This window comes from Crocuta crocuta, unplaced genomic scaffold (assembly GCF_008692635.1).
Source record: "Crocuta crocuta isolate KB4526 unplaced genomic scaffold, BGI_CrCroc_1.0 scaffold562, whole genome shotgun sequence".
In the NCBI taxonomy this organism is placed as follows: domain Eukaryota; kingdom Metazoa; phylum Chordata; class Mammalia; order Carnivora; family Hyaenidae; genus Crocuta; species Crocuta crocuta.
The window spans coordinates 1,296,348-1,302,347 of NW_027531012.1; the positions used below are offsets into that span (position 1 = coordinate 1,296,348).

The 6,000-nt window shown below is 42.9% G+C and overlaps 1 pseudogene; it reads left to right on the top strand.

Moving 5' to 3' along the window:
* Positions 1–4,725: 4,725 nt before the first annotated feature.
* LOC144237157 (DNA repair nuclease/redox regulator APEX1 pseudogene) lies at positions 4,726–5,652 on the top strand (annotated as a pseudogene).
* The last annotated feature ends 348 nt before the right edge of the window (positions 5,653–6,000 follow it).

Below are 6,000 nucleotides of genomic sequence, written 5' to 3' on the forward strand. Positions count from 1 at the left end.
TCACCTATTTCACCCATCTCCCCACCCACTTTCCATCTGGTAACCATCTGTTTGTTCCCTATAGTTAAGAGTCTGTTTCTTGGGGTACCTGGGTGGTTCAGTTGGTTAAGTGTCTCACTCTTGGTTTTGGCCCTGGTCATGATCTCATGACTCATGAATTCAAGTCCCACATCTGCTGTCAACGCAGAGCCTGCCTGGGATTCTCTGTCTCCCTCTCTCTCTGCCCCTCCTACCCCCTTCTCACACTCTCTCTCTGTCTCAAAAATAAATAAATATTTTTTTAAAAAAACAGAGTCTGTTTCTTGGTTTGTTTGTCTCTCTCTCTTTATTCATTTGTTTTGTTTCTTAAGTTTCATGAGTAAAATCATAGGGTATTTGACTTTTTCTGACTAACTTTTTTCACTTAGTATAATACTCTCTAACTCCATCCATATCAATGCAAATGGCAATATTTCATTCTTTTTTATGGTGGAATAACATTCTATTGTGTATATATACCACCTCTTCTTTATCCATTCATCTATCAGTGGACACTTGGGGCCGCTTCCATAATTTGGTGATGGTAAAAAATGCTGCAATAAACATAGGGGTGTATGTATCCTTTCAAATTAGATTTTCATATTATTTGGGGAAATACTTAGTAGTGTGATTACTGGATCATAGCGTAGTTCTATTTTTAAAATTTTGAGGAAAAACTCCGTACTGTTTTCCACAGTGGCTGGACCAGTTTACATTCCTGCCAACAATGCACAAGGGTTTCTTTTTCTCCACATCCTCACCAACACTTGTTTCTTGAGATACATGTAACATTCTTAGACTAGTGTCAGCCACGTGGTAAATGCTCAGAATGTGTTGTCAATGTGCTTGTTATTCTGTTTTCCCATGTCTTTGACAACCAACTGTATGCTCCCATTGCCAAATCTCCATCTCAAGTCCTTCCCTTTCCTACATTCTTCATGGGTATTTCTGATTGCCTCTAGCAGACATTTCTGCTATATGTCCAGCAATCATCTCATACCCAAAATAGAACTCGTTTTCCCCTAAAACTTACTTCTCCTCCAGATTTCTCCTCCAGAATTTTGATGTCATTTAAGGATATCAGTCTTTCAGGCTGGAAAACTTAGGGTCACCTGTGAATGCCACTCCATTTCCTGTGCAGCTCGATACTGCCCCCAGACTGTCCCTCATATTGGACCTCTTCTCCACACCCACTGAAAGTGGACCAGGCCCTTATTCCCTCACTACACTCTAGTTGATGCCACATGGTCCTATCAGAGTTAACTTCCTGAAAGAAATCTGATTTAGGCTGGAGAAACTGTTATGGACATGTGAAAAGTACAAAGTACAAAAGCTCATAGCAGTATTGCTTGAATTAGGCAAAAACTGGTTTAAAGAAATCAAAGAACAAACATCCAACAGCATCATAAAGGAAAAATTGCAAAATATCCAAACAGGACAATGCTATACAGCAGTGTAAATAAACAAATGCTGCCACAGCAACAATCACCAAGGATGCACGTTAAAAACATTATGTTGTTGGACTGCCTGGGTGGCTCAGTCGTTAAGCATCCGACTTCAGCTCAGGTCATGATCTCACAGTTCGTGAGTTCAAGTCACATGTCAGGCTCTCTGCTGACAGCTCAGAGCCTGGAGCCTGCTTCAGATTCTGTGTCTCCCTCTCTCTCTACCCCTTCCCTGCTCTCTCTCTCTCTTTCTCTCTCAAAAAGTAAACATTAACAAAAAAAATTTTTAACCCATTATGTTAAGCAATAAAAATCAAACACAACGAAAATTTTAAGTATGACTCCATTTATAAAAAGTTCACAAACAATTAAAATGAAATTTTATTTTCTGAGGATGTTTATAGAAGTCATGCAACAGTAAAGAAAAACAAAATAATGAGGAAGAATCATAGACACAGTGGTTATTGTCTTTGGGGCTTGAATGAGATTATGATTGGGATAGAAAGAAGGGGCGAATGCTCACAACGGTATATTTCTATACCAGGGTGAGGGATACAGAAGTGTTTGCTTTATAACTATGCTTTATACAGTATATTTGTTTTAGTAGTTTTCTGACTGTGGTTATATTTCTTAACTTACCAGGCAGAAAATGAAAAAATCCAGTCACATTATTTTCTGGTTGAAAATCCTCAATATTACCATTGTCAAGAAGAGAAGTTCTGGGGGTGACTGGGTGGCTCAGTCGGTTGAGCATCCGACTTTGGCTCAGGTCATGATCTCACGGTTCAGGGGTTTGAGCCCCACGTCGGGCTCTGTGCTGACAGCTAACTCAGAGCCTGGAGCCTGCTTCAGATTCTGCGTCTCCTTCTCTCTCTGAGCCTCCCCTGCTCACCCTGTCTCTCTTTCAGAAATAAATAAAAACATTAAAAAAAATTTTTTTTGAAGTTCTGTATTCCGGGCAATATGGAATCTCTTCCCAGTCCTGCTCCAGCCACCTCTGTCCTCTCCATCCCATGCACCCCAGTTTCCAACAGCACTGACCCCCTACATGACCTGTACTTATGTATCATGGCGTTCCTCGTTTGTGTGCCTTTTCGCTTGCTCTGATTGCTGCCTGGAATGCCGTTTCTCTGTTCTTCACCTGACAAACTACTCTCCTCCTTTGATACTTCGTCTGATGTCGTGTGTGGCTTCATGGAAGCTACCCTCAAAACCCCCAAGCGGAGCTAGTGGTTCTGTTTCCTTGCTCCACACTATAAAATAAATAAGGAAGTAAGTCTGCAATAGTTCTCACTGTGCTTACTGCAGCATTCCTTGCCAGAGTTCGGTCTCCCCTACTAATCAGGGAGCTCCCAGAGGGCCAGGACCTCTTCGTGTTCATCACTGTGTCGTTCAGTGAAGTCAGTCATTGCCTGCCCATAGCTCTTCTCGCTCCTGAAGGAACCCTCACCGCACTGCATATTAGCTGCCTCTCCTTCTCAGCTGTCTCAATTGATGTCATACAATTTTTGTGAGAATTGAAGTGCGATAGTGAAAGGAATTGAGCACAGTACTTAGAACACTTCGGTTTCAGTTAGATTTTAGAAAAGATTTTTTTTAGCAGTGGTGACGCAGAAATGTGCTAGAGGGCGCTAATTCCCTGCCATAATAGGCTCTTCTGCTCTATGGGGTGTTAACACCTGACTTGATCATCTAACAGAGAATCAAAGACAGTTTAGTAAACAAATTATCAGCCATCTTTATTCAGGGAAATAAATGACTGTAGTTCAAGAATTTAAGTCTGTAACTTGAAATTATTTGGAGGAAGAACAATCCAATTACTGGATTGATGGCATCATAAATTTGTTTTTATCTGTGTTTTGTTTATTCCCCTCAACCTAGGGTTGGTCCATCTTACAGCGGGAAATGTCAAAGCGGGCAGTGTTGGTTTTGGTGATGCCTTCACCTGCACCAAATTGAAAAAATGCCCAACATGGTGACTCTTTAGCTGTGAAGAGAGAGGATTGGGCTAAACCAGCTCCAGGGTCCTTTCCAATTCTAACATTCTGTAATATACAATTCTGGTCTAGAAGGAAAAGGCGTGATCTCCAAAAGTTACAAACATTCAACCGAAAAGTGACAAAATTCAAAGTGAAAAAACAAATAATTCTTTAAATCTTGCAAAACAGGAAGATAAAAACAAAACAAAAACAGTTTCATTTTTTTCCTTCCATAGAATGCTGGGGTTTAAAAAGCAGTGAGGGGCACCTGGGTGGCTCAGTGGGTTGAGCGCCCGACTTCACTCAGGTCATGATCTCACAGTTCATGAGTTCGAGCCCTGTGTCGGGCTCTGTGCTGACAGTTCAGAGCCTGGAGCCTGTTTCAAATTCTGTGTGTGTCTATCTCTGCCCCTCATCCACTCATGCTGCCTCTCTTTCTCTCTCAAAAATAAATATAATAAAAAATAATAATAAAAAGCAGTGTGAGTAACAAGTGACTGACTATATCAAAGATACATTGATTGTGAAGTATTTTCTAGTCTCTTTTATATCGCCACACCTGTTAATAATTATTGCAGACAAATCTCTGTCTTAAGGGAGAGTGATAAGGTAGGCTTATTTTATATAAGGTATTAGCCAGCCACTATAAGTCAGCATTATAGTTTTACAATGATTTCATTCATTTCAAACAACCTGAAAAACTCACAAACATTTATGAGTAAGGGCAAAGTCCAGATAACAATATTAAGTTAAGAGATGAATATGAAGGAATCAGTAAATAATTTGTTTTTATGTTTTTTATTTATTTCTGAGAGACAGAGAGAGAGAGAGAGAGAGAGGCAGCATGAGCAGGAGAGGGGCAGAGAGAGAAGACACAGAATCGGAAACAGGCTCCAGGCTCTGAGCTGTCAGCACAGAGCCCTATGAGGGGCTGGAACACACAAGGTGTGAGATCATGACCTGAGCTGAAGTCAGACGCCCAACCAACTGAGCCACCCAGGCACCCCTGTTTTTATGTTTATGAAGCATGTCTACCTCATAAGAATCAAAGTGACTTACAGTTTGGATGCAAGATGAGACCAGAAACAAAAAGCAGAAGTCTGATTTTGCACTGATGATATATCTTATATTCTAAGCTGTGCTGCAGAATCTTAAACTATGACAAATAGTTGTAATTTCTAAAATATGGGGATGTCTTTTAGAGGACCAGCCAGACTAGGACTGAGCAGGTAAGGCGCTCTGGTGGGCGGTGAGGTGAAGGTTCAGAAGGGCATTCGTTACCGATGCTGAAGCATGGGGGAAAAGCGAGTTGTGGCAGGAAAGATGGGAAAGACCCCAAAACTGAGCCAGAAGCCAAGAAGAGTAAGGCAGGAGCAAAGGAAAATGGAAAAGAGGCAGCAGGAGAGGGGCCAGTCCTGTACGAGGAATCCCATTCCCCCCCTCCGCCCACACAGAGAGATGGGAAAACCTTGCCCAGTGGCAAATTGGCCATGCTCAAGATCTGCACCTGGAATGTGGGTGCGCTTCGAGCCCAGAGTTAGAAGAAAGGTTGAGATTGGATAAAGGAAGAAGCCCCAGATACCCTGTAGCTCCACAATGCCAAATGTTCCAAGAACAAACTACCAGCTGAACTTCAGGAGCTGCCTGAACTATCCCATCAGTACTAGGCAGCAGCGTGAGACAAGGAGGGGTACGGTGGTGTGGTCCTGCCCTCCCACAGGTGCCAACTCGAAGTCTTCAAGGGCACTGGTGGGGAGGAGCATGATCAGGAAGTCCGATCATGCCGGGAATAGCCTATGTACCGAATGCAGGCATGGAGTACCAGCCATGCAGGGGTGAAGCCTTTCACAACTTCCTGAAGGGCTTGGCTGCCCTCAAGCCCCCTGTGCGATGTGCGGCCTCAACGTGGCTCATGATGAAATGGAACTTCGCAACCCCAAGAGAAACAAAAAGAATGCTGGCTTCTCTCCACAAGAGCGTCGAGACTTGAGGGAATTGCTACAGGCTGTGCCAGGGGCTGACAATTTGGGGCACCTTTGGATCTATGTGATGCATGCTCCATCCAACAATGTTGGTTGGCACCTTGATTAATTTTTTGTTGTGTCATTCTCTGTTACCTTGCATTGTGTGACAGCAAGATCCGTTTCACAGCCCTGGGCCATGACCTGTGTCCCATCACCCCATACCTAGCACTTTGGCACCTTCCCTAAATTAAGGCTGGGAAATACACCCTCCAAGCTAGCTTTAAAACTTAACACCCACCCACAACTTCTTTAAAAACTGCTCTCTGAAGAGGGGTGCCTGGGTGGCTCTGTCGGTTAAACACTGGGCTCTTGATTTCCGCACAGGTCATGACTTCCTAGTTTGTGAGTTTTAGCCCCGTATGGGGCTCTGCGCTGTCAGCCCCTTGGGAGTCTCTCTCATGCGAATGTTGTCTCTCTCTCCCAAAATAAATAAATAAACTTAAAAAAAAAAACCCTGCTCATTGGAGAAATCTGCACCGTATTTCCCTTCTAAAAACGTGAATACAACCAGGCTCTTAGTGACACTTAGGTTTC